Source organism: Dermacentor silvarum, chromosome 10 (assembly GCF_013339745.2).
Source record: "Dermacentor silvarum isolate Dsil-2018 chromosome 10, BIME_Dsil_1.4, whole genome shotgun sequence".
NCBI lineage: Eukaryota > Metazoa > Arthropoda > Arachnida > Ixodida > Ixodidae > Dermacentor > Dermacentor silvarum.
The window spans coordinates 45,223,452-45,237,096 of NC_051163.1; the positions used below are offsets into that span (position 1 = coordinate 45,223,452).

Here is a 13,645-nt window from a genome sequence, read left to right on the forward strand (position 1 = left end):
CTGCTTTTGTCCTGTGACATAACACACCCGGTACTCTGCAAGTACGCGCGTTACGTATAGGCGCACCGCGTTCGTAGCAAAACAGAAAAAAAGGAACAAGAAGAGAGAAAAAAAGAGGGAGAAACGAAAAAAGAGAGACAGAGAGAAAAGAAAAAAAATTACACAATCTTCCCGTAGGGGAACCCTGAATAGTATGCGAAGCATCCATGGGGTCGACTCAAGTTCCCATTAGTTTTCAGTTCGTCGTTTCCGTTAGGTTGAAGTACGTAACTACCGGCTTCGCGAGCCCGATGTTCAGGATCGGCCTGTCGCCGCTGCCGTTTCGTGGCAGCGGCTCTAGCCCTCTTCTCCGCGGCGCTGTCCTCGGCGCTGTCACTGGCGGTGGCGCTGTCCGTGGCACTCATCGTGGCGTTGCGGGAGGAGAATGAGAGGAGCGGAGCGCGCGCGCGCGTCATTATACCGCGAGCTACAGTGGCGCCCCCCAGCGGAGTATGCAGCGCCTACCGTAGCGCCTCTAACCTAAGCTGCTTCGCATTATCGCGCGCGGAGCCGCAGGTGTTGCCATTCGTTGCGCAATCCGGAGAGGAGAGGAGGAATGCCAAGAGGAGAGATGAGACAAGCAGAGGAGGGCAGGAGGAGGCGCAGTGCGGGTGTGGACGCCGCACGGCGTAGGGAGGGACGGGCAGAGCCGCCGGCAAGAAATGCTTCGCATTTAAAATTACCAGCCCTTCCCCTGTCGAGAAAATGGGGATAAGCGAAGCTTGTCGTGTCTCTATCTGACCTTCGTCAGGGTAACGTAAAGATTACATGTCACGGTAATAAAACAAACGTTTATTAAATGTATACATCGAGGAAACGAAACGTACAACGCAACGGAAGGAAAAGTTGCACGAAAGGGAAACAAAAGAGGGAAAGGCAATGAAAAGAACCACGAAAGGGAACAGAAAGTAGTAGGAAAGGGAAAGTATAGGTCAGTAGACAAACGACAACCTTCGCTTACCTCCATTTTCTCGACAGGGGAACGACTGGCAATTTTCTTTCTCCCTCACACTCTCTTTCCTTCTCTTTATTTCTTTCATTCTCTCTCTCTCTCTTTCTATTTTTCTTTCTTTCATTCTTTCTCTCTTTCTTTCTGTTTCTTTATTTCTTTTTTGTCCCTGGTATGTGGTATTGACGTCACACCCTTTTGCACTATCATCAGTGGCGCACCCCTTTTCAGCGTGACACCACCACGACCACCGCCGAAACGTGTGAGCCTGTAAAGTTTCGCTTAAAAAAAAGAGAGAGACAAAAAATCGCCGCATACCCACGAAGTGAATGATTATGAGTGGGCGAAACACCGGGGGATCATTCGTGTAACCGTGAATCCCCCGTACATTGCCTACTCGGACATGCAAATGAGTGACAACGCATGTGTACAGTATATACAATGTTGTTTTATTGGTCCAGAGCTACGGACGAGACAGAAAGACAGCGCGCGTCTGGAACGAGAGAGAAAGCACGCCTCGGGAACGAATGCCCTTGTGCACCGCAGCGCCCCTAGCTACGGTCGAGAGAGAAAGAGAGCGCGCGTGGGGAACGAACGCCTTTGTGCACCGCAGCGCCCCTAGCGGTCTCCATGCGAACCAGAGCTACGGACAACGGCCGACGGCGAGGGACAAGGCTGGGCCCTAAGGTGCTTCGCCCCTAAGAAATGGAGGACGCTGAAGCTTCGCCTTTAAGAATAGAACGCGATAGATAGCGTTATCGGGACCCGTTCGCATACGGCAAGTAGGCTTCATTCACTGCAAAACTGAAGGTGGGAAAGCTAGCTTACAAATACCAATCTTACACCGATCGCCTTAAAGTCGGCTTCACTTTTACACAGGAATGCATTGCTGGAAAGACGTTTTTGCAGGGGCAATATAAGTGGTCTTGTATTAAAAGGTGAAGGCCTTAGCACCTTTTTTCTTTATTATTTTATTAATTGTTTGCTATTTCCCCGACGCGCGCGCCTGTCCAAAGCAAATTAGCAGGCGAAGTTACAATTTGACCTTCCTAGGATGCGAGCGCCATCTGGATATCATTTTCGCAAGTAAAGTACACGAACGCGCGGCTGTTGGTCTGGTAGAAATGCTGGAAAAGGGGTTTGTGTTTGAGTTTCCTCATAGTCGAATTAGGTTTTCTCGTACATTAAATTACAATCCGACGCCGATTGGTGAACAATCCGACGGCGAATCCGACGCGGAATGCTAAAGTCGTACTTTACCATTTTTTTGACGGATTTCACTGTGGGAAATTCAATTTTCGTTCACCAAAACCTCGCAACCCGTGGAGGGCCTGCGCGGTCATAGTGCTTGGAGTGGTTGGGGATGATTTCCTCCGCCACCGAGCCGTCATCGCACGCGGACGCCGGTTGCCGACGTCTGCCGACGCCGGAATTTCTGCGACGCGGGGCCCCGAACGCAATCGCATTAAAAAGAAAAGCTGTTTGGCAGACGGCACTCGAGCAGACTGACCACCCCTTTGCCTTGCCTGGTATTTATGGCCCGCACACATCGCTATATTTTGAATATAAGGCCGTATGCCAAGCTTGAATTCGGCTCCGTGTACAATATACCGGGACAATTTTAAAACGTCCTAATATATGATACTACTACTACTACTGGTACTTCGTATGTGTGCTGAGCCTAAAACTATACCATCGTTAGTAAAGTGCATACGTATCCCACAACAGGCGTGTGCTCTAAACAAGCTTTAAATGAACACGTGCACACACCAAAAATATGCGAAGTGCGCGCATACCAATTAATTTAGCGTATTGATCTGCCAGAGTCTGTAAAAACAACGCGCTGTCTCGACATGTCAGTCCTGCGTTCTCCTTATCACAACGAATTATTGTCATGCAGCTAAAATTTGTAGCAGCAATACGAAGACTTCACGCACACGCAATGTATCGTACTGTGTCCTACCAGTGTGTTGGAAGAAATGCGGTGTGTCTACGCATCTGGCCTGCGCTTCCTGTACAGACAACTAAGTTTAATACCACGTAGCTACAATTTGACAGTAGCTAAACCAGAAGAACACATAGCTATTTATTTCAGTCTCACGCCAGAGTTCAAGAATGAATGCGATGCGTCGACGCGTCGGTCCTTCCCTTATAAAAATGACTATTGAAATGTTGTTGGCATATTGTTGAGGAATTGTTGACACAATATCCTTTCAATAATGTCTCAATAGTTATTGAACGTACACAACAATACCTCAACAATAAAGTTGTTCAGCGCTTCACAACAGTAAAGTCATTGACTAATTGTTGTTGACATATTGTTGAATAATGTTGAGTATTATTGAGAATTGTTGAGAATTGTGACATTTTATTCCAAACGATGAAAACTGTACGTGCACACAGGACGCGACATTTGCGACGTTTGAATTTTGCACTATTTCCCGCGCGCTCCGTTCGTGACCGGCCGGCGCACTGCGTTACCGCGATAAAGAAAATAGTTCTTCAAGAAACTAAGCAGAAAACTTGCATACACTTGCAAACCGCAGAAATTGTTAAGAAATACCATTATGTTACAAGATTTGTTAATAAATATTGCAATTTATGTCTCTGAAAGCGTGGATTTGTATGTGTGTTTTTGTGTGAATGCACGCTTGCGCTGTGGACTCTTTGGCGCATTCCGGAACTTCGTGCGTGTGGCGTATGTGTGCGGGTTGCGTGATGAGTTTGCTGCGTTTTCTGTGCCCTTCGCCTCGCTGTGACATCTTTGGTATATTCCAACTTGTTGCTCGCTCTTTATGGGCTACACGTGGCTCGAAGATCACCATGATCGCCTCCGACTCAGCCACATCGAAGGTGAGTGAGTGTTTCGAATTCCGCTTGCTCGTTCATTGCGACGCTATCAGCAAAAGTGCGTACAGAGCCCGTGCATGTCTTCCACGCGCCTCTGTGCTCGTTTTCATTACTAGTACTATCCTTCCGTTGCGAGAATTGGTTGTGCAGCAGTAGATTTGTGATGTGGAACATGAAGTTTTGTCCTGATTTAACTTCACAGCGCGCTTGTGGTGACGGAAAGCAGCTATGTGGAGCCAGCTAAAACAGGGTATGTTGCGCGCGCCACGATTTTTGGTACGGTGTTCCAGCACCAATTGAAATTAGCCTTATTAATGAGCGCTCGTGCTTTGCCGTATTGGTGGAAACAATGCGACGTGAAATAGTCCGAACTGTACTGTAATCAAGTATATTTCATTCGCGGAACGCCGTCCATTGACGTACATCTACTACACGGCGTGTCGTGATCGGCGAAAATATGCGCGGGGCGTTTTGCCGTTCGAATGTATTCTGCTGCGCTGTTCGCTTCAGGATCGAGTGTCCAGAGTCCGCTGACACGCCGTGCGGTAGACACGCGCTGTGGCGCGATAATAATAAAGAATTGCAAGGGCGTATATGCGATTCTATGTGATAGGTGGGATAAAAAGGGGTGATGCCAGCGAATGCTGTGAAATCATCAGGTCATGTGTGGTTTGTTTTCCTCCGGTACGCACGCGGTGAACTTTTTTTTTAACCACGATCTCCCTTCGACGCCATTGGGTGCTTCGCGCAAACACCTTCGCGTAGGCGCTCTATATTCACAGAAAAGGCAGATTCTGTGGGATTTTATGTTCTGCTTTAGTGGGATGAAACATTCAAAATAATGTCATCGTGTGAAGTTTCAGCCTTTGGCCCTTCAGTAACTGATTGATTTAACTAAGTTCGAAAATCAGTAAAGGAACGAGATGCTTGGGCATATTTGCCGTGTCGTCCCACTGTGCTTCCAGTGGCATGTAGGCGTTATCGACAAATGTCAAAAATCAGCAAGGCTTTTTATGACAGAAGTAGACAGCTATGTCAATAAGTTATTTTTGCTTTGAATTCACACACTAAAAAGGAGAGAGAGTGAAAGGGGAGGGTATCCTTGTGAACTAACTGACGCTTTGACATAAGCTTGGAACAATGGTTTGTTGGTGGAGCAGTTCTGTGGAGTACTTAGAGAGTAAGCAAACTGTAGTAGCAGCAGTTAGACGGGGAGTAAAAAATGAAACACTGGTTTTATATGAACGAGCTACCTTTAAGATGTGGCCGCAACAGTTCAGTAGATGAGCAAAAATAATTTTAAAATTTAGTAGAGAAATTAAAAATAAATTATTTGCCCACCTCACACTGCCAGTGGCAAGAACAGCCATGCTTTAATGTTTTCAATAAGTCATTTATATCCATCCATTTATGTCGGCCTAATCGTCGATGTAGATGTTTTGATTGTTGCTTTTGACTTATCATGGCGCCACATTTTAGTACTTACATCTGTTTCCAGAATCAAAATGAGCCTGGAGACGCCACAGCCGGAATGCGAAAGGTGAATTCTTTGGCCATTTATCATCTAGCGTCACCATGATCAAATGCACTGTTGCCATGAGAATGTATTGCCGTGAGGTATTCTCCTTAAGATTTAGTAAAAATGGTAGCATTAAGTGCCTCCTCTGCGATTTTGCATAGCCTTTGATTTGCGAGTCGATTAATTTATTTGATGAGGTGGGCAGTTGACACACCCTGCCTTTGTACACATTCAGCTGAGTAGGTCTGTGACACAGGAAGTGAATCTGATGTGTAGTGGTAATCGCATTAACGTTGACAGTTATCTTCCTGTTTGAGCTGCTACTGCTGCTTGCCAACACAAGCAGCAGTTGCCCAAGATGGCATGAAAGAGGTTCATTGAAGAGTGGCACATACCCCGAGTCACATACCCAGAGATCCAAGCAGGTCCATCAGATGGCTATTAACCCACTTCCCTCAACATAGCAGCCCTACCCATTAGGCCATTGACCACCAAGTGACATTAATTGGCTGGAAAATAGAGACAGACACCCGAAAGTATGTGAAGTATCCTAAAAATGCTACTTGCATTAACGTTTTTGATTCTTTGGTTTACTTACTATTTTATTTTGTACTGGGTGAATACTTGTTTTTCTGAAGCACATGGCATCCTAAGCATAACAAGCTATGACATTAGTTTTAGTTGTTTTTATTAGTGACATTAGTTGACATTTTAGGTCTAGAGCAGGCAGTATTTCTGTGATTTATTTGGAGTGCGGCTGTTGTGTAAATGTGCTTAAAATCCTTAAACTACCTCAATAATATTTACCTAAACGTGCCGTTTCACATAGGTTGGAGAAGTGCTCATTCAGATGATCCTGGCACAGCTTGCCATGGTGGACCAGACAAGTTTGCAAGGGCCTTGATTCACCATGTGTTCACAAAGAAGAACCTCATGGGCCAATCACTTCTCGGAAACAACACCACCAATAGGCAAAAACAGGCTCTTGGCCTTATCAGGGTCAATGCTGTTATAGGCAAGTACCATACATACTTTTTTCCCGTTGCATTTTTGCATTCACATTTTGTACTTGGAATTACCAGCTTGCTATTAGCACAACAAATAACTTTCAAGTAGCCTGTGTCTGCAACTACGTGCTACAATAGGCTACTATTTGGAATGAATGTTCCCTTGATCTCAAGTCTCTAACGCCTCCATACTAAAGTGCTAAATTTTAAAGGAGCCTTAACTGCCAGAAGTATTGGTAGCTCCAACTGACAAAGTTAAGTGTATTTGCGCATTAGTTGCACTACTTGACTGTCATTGCAATGAATAGTTGCAACGAACCAACTACCTATCTGTGAAGCACGCTACCAATCTGGTGGTATAGAGGGTGTGCTTAAGTAGCCTGAAAGTTGTTATAATTGTGGAGAAGCTATGCTCAAGTGCAGTTACTGCTCAACTCGAGGGACAGCACTTCCACCAAATTTCAGCAATCAAAATGGCCCTCCAGATTCTGTAACACAAAACATAGTGGTTTCACCTATTTCAACAGACCACATTGAATTAAAGTTGCTCCTGTCTTGAAGGAGGTCCATGTGGTGGAAGACAGTAGCCTTTCAGCAGAGGGAGCTTAAGTTATGGGGCATAATTCTTTGGTTGTTTCGATCAAAGCAACAATAGAAACAGTTGCCAACTTCGTTGTCAACATTGCTATATTTAGCGATGTCCATTCATTCTAGGCACTCAACCTATTAATTAAGATCCCATTTATCGCATGGTATCCTAAGATGTGGAAAAATAAAGGTATTTATTTGACTTTTCCTCACGTTCCCATAAAATGATCAGTACTCAATAGGCCCTTGGTAGCTACTATATAAAGCTTCTTACAGAACATGAGGCATGTCCACAGCTCCCACTCTGAAATTGTTGGAAATGTCTGGTGCTTTCTTACTTCAAAGACGCACTTGCCTGTTTTCAGCGTTACTATAAACCAGTGGTCAAGTACTATGGGTTTAGCTTTATTAAAGATTGAATGAGCTTTGTAGGTGTTCATGTTTAACCCTTTGAGGATCACATATTTTCTGGAAATACGTCCCCAAATTTAAGCATTATATTTTTATTCTAGATTGTTCTTCAGAGTGACCTTTCGAGAAAAAAAATGGGTAAATTTTTTAGGTCACAAAGTGACACAGGTTTCTTAGTGTCCGCAGTTTTACACCATGTTTATTGTAGCATGCAGGGCAAACTAGCATAATCACATTTTGAAAATGTAATGACACTCACAAAACATTAAACTAGGTGAATACTCCCAAACTACTGCCGTGATGCGCACCATAGAGTAAAGAGAAAGATCAGTTTTGGAAGAAGCCAAGGGGCAACGGCACAATCAGGGTTTTTGTAGAAGTCGCAGAAGGTTACAGAATCTGTAATGTGATGCTTGGGGACACTTCATGGCATGCTTATTTATATTTTCTTTTGCCGCCTCATATTTATGGTAGTGACCACCCGATTCCACCACTCTACATGCATGGTAGTGACCCTCAAAGGTTTAGCAGAGTCAGTCCTCTTGCATATTTCTCTTGTAAGACTGAGCATTTCTTCGTATTTCTTCTTCGCATTTATATGTGTTAGTGTAACCAGGTTGGCGCGCAACTGCAGTAAATCCTCGTTATAAGCAGTATTTTCTTTTATGTAGAGAGGCATAAGAATGGATATCATAATGCGAGAAGTGCACTCCAGTAGCATATGAGCTCGTAAAACAAACTCAGATATACCATACTCAATTCTGGTCACATAACCGTATTTGGAGCAACTCCTGCAAGGAAAAGTGCAATGAAGTGCTTCACATTTTGATTATGAACGTTGAGAGAACTAATTTTAGTTGCCAGTAGTCTACCATTAAGTTTTTTTCACCAACAGTATGAAGTCTTTTTTCCACCATTTTGTTCCTAAGGAAGCAACGTTCACATTTTTCGCACCAAGAATATTCATGAAGTTATTCTGCAACAGTGGGCTTTTCCTGTTTGCCTTCTGCATATTGTACTAAGTGGAGTCCTCCGGCGCCACTCCACTTTAATTAAACAAAACAAATGAAACAGTTTCACTATAATAGGGTGTAGTGTATGTCGCACGTTTGCATGTGAAACATTGATCTTAAACCTCATGCTGTTTTTCCTTTTTTACAGGCTTTACCTGTCACAAGTTTCCTGGGACAAACATGGCGCACATTAAGAACACTCTGGCCTCACTTCTCGCAAGGGACCTGAAGTGTCCAGAAAAGCCCAAGTCTGTGGACAGTTCAAGCGTTGTGCACTTGCAGCCCTCAACATTTTTTTTATTATGATGTTTCTAGTCACCTGAAAAGCCCAGGTTGGATGGTTCAGACGCAAGTACTGTGTTGTGATTAATAATGAATTGCACAAGTGTTGCGCTTTGTATTTTAGTACATCTTTCCGTAAATTTTTAATATATTTCTACAAAAAATAGTGTTTCTTGAATATTTTATTTCATAGGTATCTCAGGTCATTTCATGCCAAGACTGTTCCATGACGGCACACCATTTCAAGTTCGTTTCATAAAGTAAAAGTAGGCAAAGTGAGAAATTTTCCAGAAAATGAGGTTTCATACATACACCGGAAAGTGGAAATGGTGCTAATTAATGTCAGAGTGGTTCTGTTTAATAAAAACTACATATTAACATATGTTTGTAGTAATGGTTTATTTTGCTATTTTAAAACAGTAAAAATTAAGAGGTAAAAGTTTGCTTAAATTCAGAGTGCAACAACAGTTATTGGGCGAGGCAGCGATGTGCTTTGTTTCATGTACGCATGAAATCTGATTTCTTGCAAATTGTTTTATTCTAACTTGTGTTGCGGCACTCAAAAAATAAAAAAAAATTTTTCCTCATGCCAGTTCTATTTAAGTATTCCAGCAGGTAACTAATGGCCACGGTCTATCAGATAGAAATCTTTAGTCAAAGTGAATAAATCGCTTGGTATCTAATGAGCTGCCCAGGAACCTAGTAATCATGGCAGAAAATGCAACTGGATCGTGCAACAAGCAATGCAGCACAATAAACTGCTGCCATGGCACAACTTAATGTAATTACTGTGTCGTTTCAGAGGTAGATAACGTTTAGTAAAATGGGCACACACCATTTAACCAATAAATAAGAGTCTCAGTGGGCTCATGCAAATTGTGCCATGATTAATATGTTACTGGCTACCAAATAGAGAAAGCAAGTACGTTTTAAATGTTATTTACTGTAATGCTTGTATATTATTTATTTTCTATTTATTTCAATTTTGAGAAATGTTTTACTTTAGGGCCATGCAAACTTTACACCTCTCAGTATTCAATTTCGTTATTGTATCAAGCTGCTGGCAGTTTGTAGATTGCGATGGGAATTTTATTGCGATAGCAATTATATGGACACTTCAACCGGATTTCTGCCGTCGGCGTCGCCATCGTCATCGCCGTCGCCGTGAGGTTCTGTATAGATAAAATCTTCGCCGCGCGCCGGATGCCCCAGCGGAAGCGTGCGGGGACGCGCGCTATCACTGCTCCAATAATATTTAAATGGAGAGCGAACGCACTCAATCTCCCACGCTCAAGCAAGGAAGCGGAAAGCCAGCGCCGGGGGGAGCAGGGGGGGGGGGGGCACTTCTCTGCCAACAACCGCGCTCGTCGCTCGTCCGCACAGTCTCTTATCTCTCCCACGCGCAAGCACGGAAGCGGGAAGCCAGCGCCAGAGGGAGCGGGGGGGGGGGAAGGGGGGGGGGCACTTCTACGCTGCCAACAACCGCGCTCGTCGTTCGTTCGACCGCACCGTCGCTTATCTCCACACGGCTCTGACCTTTATGCGCCGTGCATTCGCCGCTCAGTTTCCGTTGAAGCGATAGACCGCACGTACCTTCGCCCGCTGCGCGGCGTATGCGCTCGCTGCCAGCGTTTTGACAGTCGTTGGCTGCAGTCATTCAGTGTGATCTATGCATGTTTGTTTGTGCGCGCTCACACCACGCTTGTTCATTCAGTTAGTAATAGTCGGGCCACATTTTCCAACGCACGCTACACATGCAATGCTGCCCAGATCGGCAGTGCAGCACTACAGGTGTGTCCCTTCGCACGCGCTGCCCACGGTAAGCGCTTCTCATCAACACCACCGTTTCACACGCGCCTTCTCGTGGTCATCGAGTCTCTCTTCATGTCGGTCTACTTACGCCGCAGCACACCTGCTTACTTAATCAGCTCATGTTTACTACAATTGATATTGCTACCAAGGCCGCTCACCTTACTTCGTATGACATTGCTGTGTTGCTATCGCATTCATTGCTTCTCCCTTAGGGCGAAACTGTGACATTTTAATCCAAACGATCAAAACTGTACGTGCACACAGGGCGCGACATTTGCGACGTTTGAATTTTGCACTATTTTTATCTCAAGGCACACATGGCTGTACAGTTAACAAATGTTTGGCTTCAATAAACAATTCATCTAGAAAAAAATCCTTTTTGTCCACATCAATTTTGAGCAGTTCATTTTGTTAAGGAGTATTGATTTTGTGTGTTAAGCCAATTCAAAAACTGGCATAATGGTTCTGCTAGCAGCTCTATAATATGTTTTATTACGGGCTATATCTAAAAGTGTGGTTTTGATTCCTTGGTTACCCAGGTCTGCAATGCAGAAGTGCCTGCATTTAAGTTTGCCCCTGTCCTCTAGTATGCAAGGATCACATCAATATGGTATCAATGGTAATGCTATGAGACTCAACGTAGCTCAGCGGTATTTAAGGAAAAGTATAGTGCAGTTTTCAACACTACTCACCAAACAGCATATTTCAGTGGGCTCTCAAGTGATTTCAATGGTTACGTTCAACACTGCTCCAATAATATTTAAATGGTGTTGCAATATTGACTAGCATTGCACATTGGGCTTGTTCGTATAACATAATGGAGGCAAAAGGCGTAGCGCATCAAAAACAGGACACAAGAGGAAGAACACATACAACACACACGTTTGGCACTTACTTGTGTGTTGTCTGTGTTCATCCTCGTGTCTTGTTTCTGATATGTAGTGCCTTTTGCCTCCATCAAGCAATATTGACGTTTAACACATCCAATAATACTTCAATGGGGTTTCAATATTGATGTTCAACAATGCTTCAATAATATCTCAATGGGGTTTCGATATTGATATTCAGTACTGCTCCAATAATATTTGAATGGGGTTTCAATATTGACATTTAACACAGTTCCAACATTATGTCAATGGGGTTTCAATATTGGCATTCAACATAATTCAACAATGTCTCAACAGGTTTTCAATATTAACATTCAACACATCGTCAAAAGTTCTTCAATCGGTTTTCAATATTGGCATTCAACATGGTTTCAACAATCTATGAATGACTTCTCAAATTGAAACGACCCAATGATGTTTCAACAAAATGTCGCGGGCCAATTTTCAACACCTGTCAACAATTTTCTCAATAATGTTTCAACAAAGCCTCAATCTGCTTTCAATGTTATTTGTTGACATTGACCAATGACTTTTCAACATTTCAACAATTTTTTTGTAAGGGTTCGTACCTCTTATATTACCAACGGTTACTGTTATATAGCGAAATATATTCAGCAGCTATACCAGGTATAAGCGTGAACACAGAATTTGACTGCACTGTGTCGCCGTAGTGGGTTGAAACCAAAGCGGTGCCTCTACGCGTCCGGCCTAAACTCCCCTTACATAAACGAAATGTGATGTTCTATACCTGCACGTTTACAGCAGCTGCACCAGGATTACATGCACACGCAGCATTTTAGCGTACTTCTCCCCCAGGCTAACTCATCCCCAGCATTTTCCGGAATGTATCGCGAAGCGCGGCCCCGTCTTCGGGTGTACGAACTATCTTTGGGGTCCCATGGCTTCTACTGATCGAGCGCCGCCGCACACACGCTTACATAGCTGTTGCCTCAAGGTCAGCACATGCTCAGAATCAGTCATTATCCCCGCGCTGCGCAGATCTCGGCCTGGCGGCTGTTGCGAAAACCGATGGTCTGAGGGTCCACGAAGTGTTGCATGTGTGGTGCCGTGCCAGGTGCCAAGAGGAGGAGTTATCCAGGGAGATTAGAAAAACTGTTTTATATACAAAATGTACATTATTTTACAAGAAGGGCTCCATGATATTGGAGCCGTCTACGTGCTAACATCTTTGCATGTGGTAGCGTTTACATCTCCGAGCGTTCTCCATGGTCGAGCGTGCTCTACATCGTCGAGCGTGCTCTACATCGTCAAGCGTGCTCTACATGGTCAAGCCTCTAGCGTCTCTCACAACACTCAAGTCCCCTGTTTTATCCCTTTCGTTTCCCTCTTTCACTCGACGAGGGAATACACTGTAGTTCTTTTAGCCAATCAGCATCTTGGATCAGGTGGCCATATCCCGCACGTGATGTGTCGTCGTTTCCCGCCGGGCTCCGCCTCCAATCTTGTTAGGTCGCCCCCGAACACAGGCAGCGGTTCACACCTTGGGAACCGAACGTTGATGTCGTTCCCCCGGGATTGCCAGACACTGGCCCTTTCAAGATTCGCCTCTCCATAGCGGTCAGTTCGCGGAACCAGGTAGGGCGGTGGCTGTCTCGAAAGGCAGCAGTCGGCGTACCGTCGTCGTGGTTCGGGTGGCGCTGGTAATTCACGGGACCGCACCAAGGGGCGACGCTGCCGTTTAGCCACGCATGAGTAGCCCGGAGACCAACTGCTAATCCCTCAGTCCCAGGTGAAAATTCTCGGCCGCGAGAAAGGGGCGCCAGGTTGGCGCGTCTGAGTCGGCGCCGGCCTCCTGTGTCCCGAAGGACCGCCAGACATAACAGCACCCCCGCCGCCAGATGATGCATCGGGAGGTCGAGTTGTTCCATGCAGCTCGGCCGGTTTGATGCCTGCTTCGCTCAAAGCCATGGGGCCGCTGCTTCCAGGAATGATGATCTTCCCGCCAAAGGCCTCTTCATAGGTGGGCTCTGACTGGGCTGCAGAAATGACAAGCTCCAAGCTCCAAGGAGCGACCTTTGTCAGCCACACACAATGCTGCAAGCGCCACTGTAAGCCACTCTCATCGCCAGACTTTACCAATTCCAAAAATCTGACTGCCCCCTATCTAAAGAAAACCCTGAAACACCAGGTGCGCGTTGATCCGGACAAGTACCAAAAAACTTACTATGATGTGTCTTCGCAAATAGACACCAACTGGGTTTATGTAATAAAGCTAAGTAATTATGAATTAGAGCTTCCACAGATCAGGAAGGCGAAGGGAGAACTGG

The 13,645-nt window shown here is 44.9% G+C and overlaps 1 protein-coding gene and 1 long non-coding RNA gene across 2 annotated transcripts in view; both read left to right on the forward strand.

The window, feature by feature from the left end:
• LOC125941011 (calcium-activated chloride channel regulator family member 3-like) overlaps positions 1 to 13,645 on the forward strand; it is a 226,166-nt gene that overhangs the window by 50,791 nt on the left and 161,730 nt on the right. The window lies entirely within an intron of this gene.
• Positions 3,705 to 6,315, forward strand: LOC125940929 (uncharacterized). Its single transcript, XR_007464088.1, has 3 exons — positions 3,705 to 3,841; positions 5,337 to 5,378; positions 6,187 to 6,315. It is a non-coding gene; the product is annotated as an uncharacterized LOC125940929 (long non-coding RNA).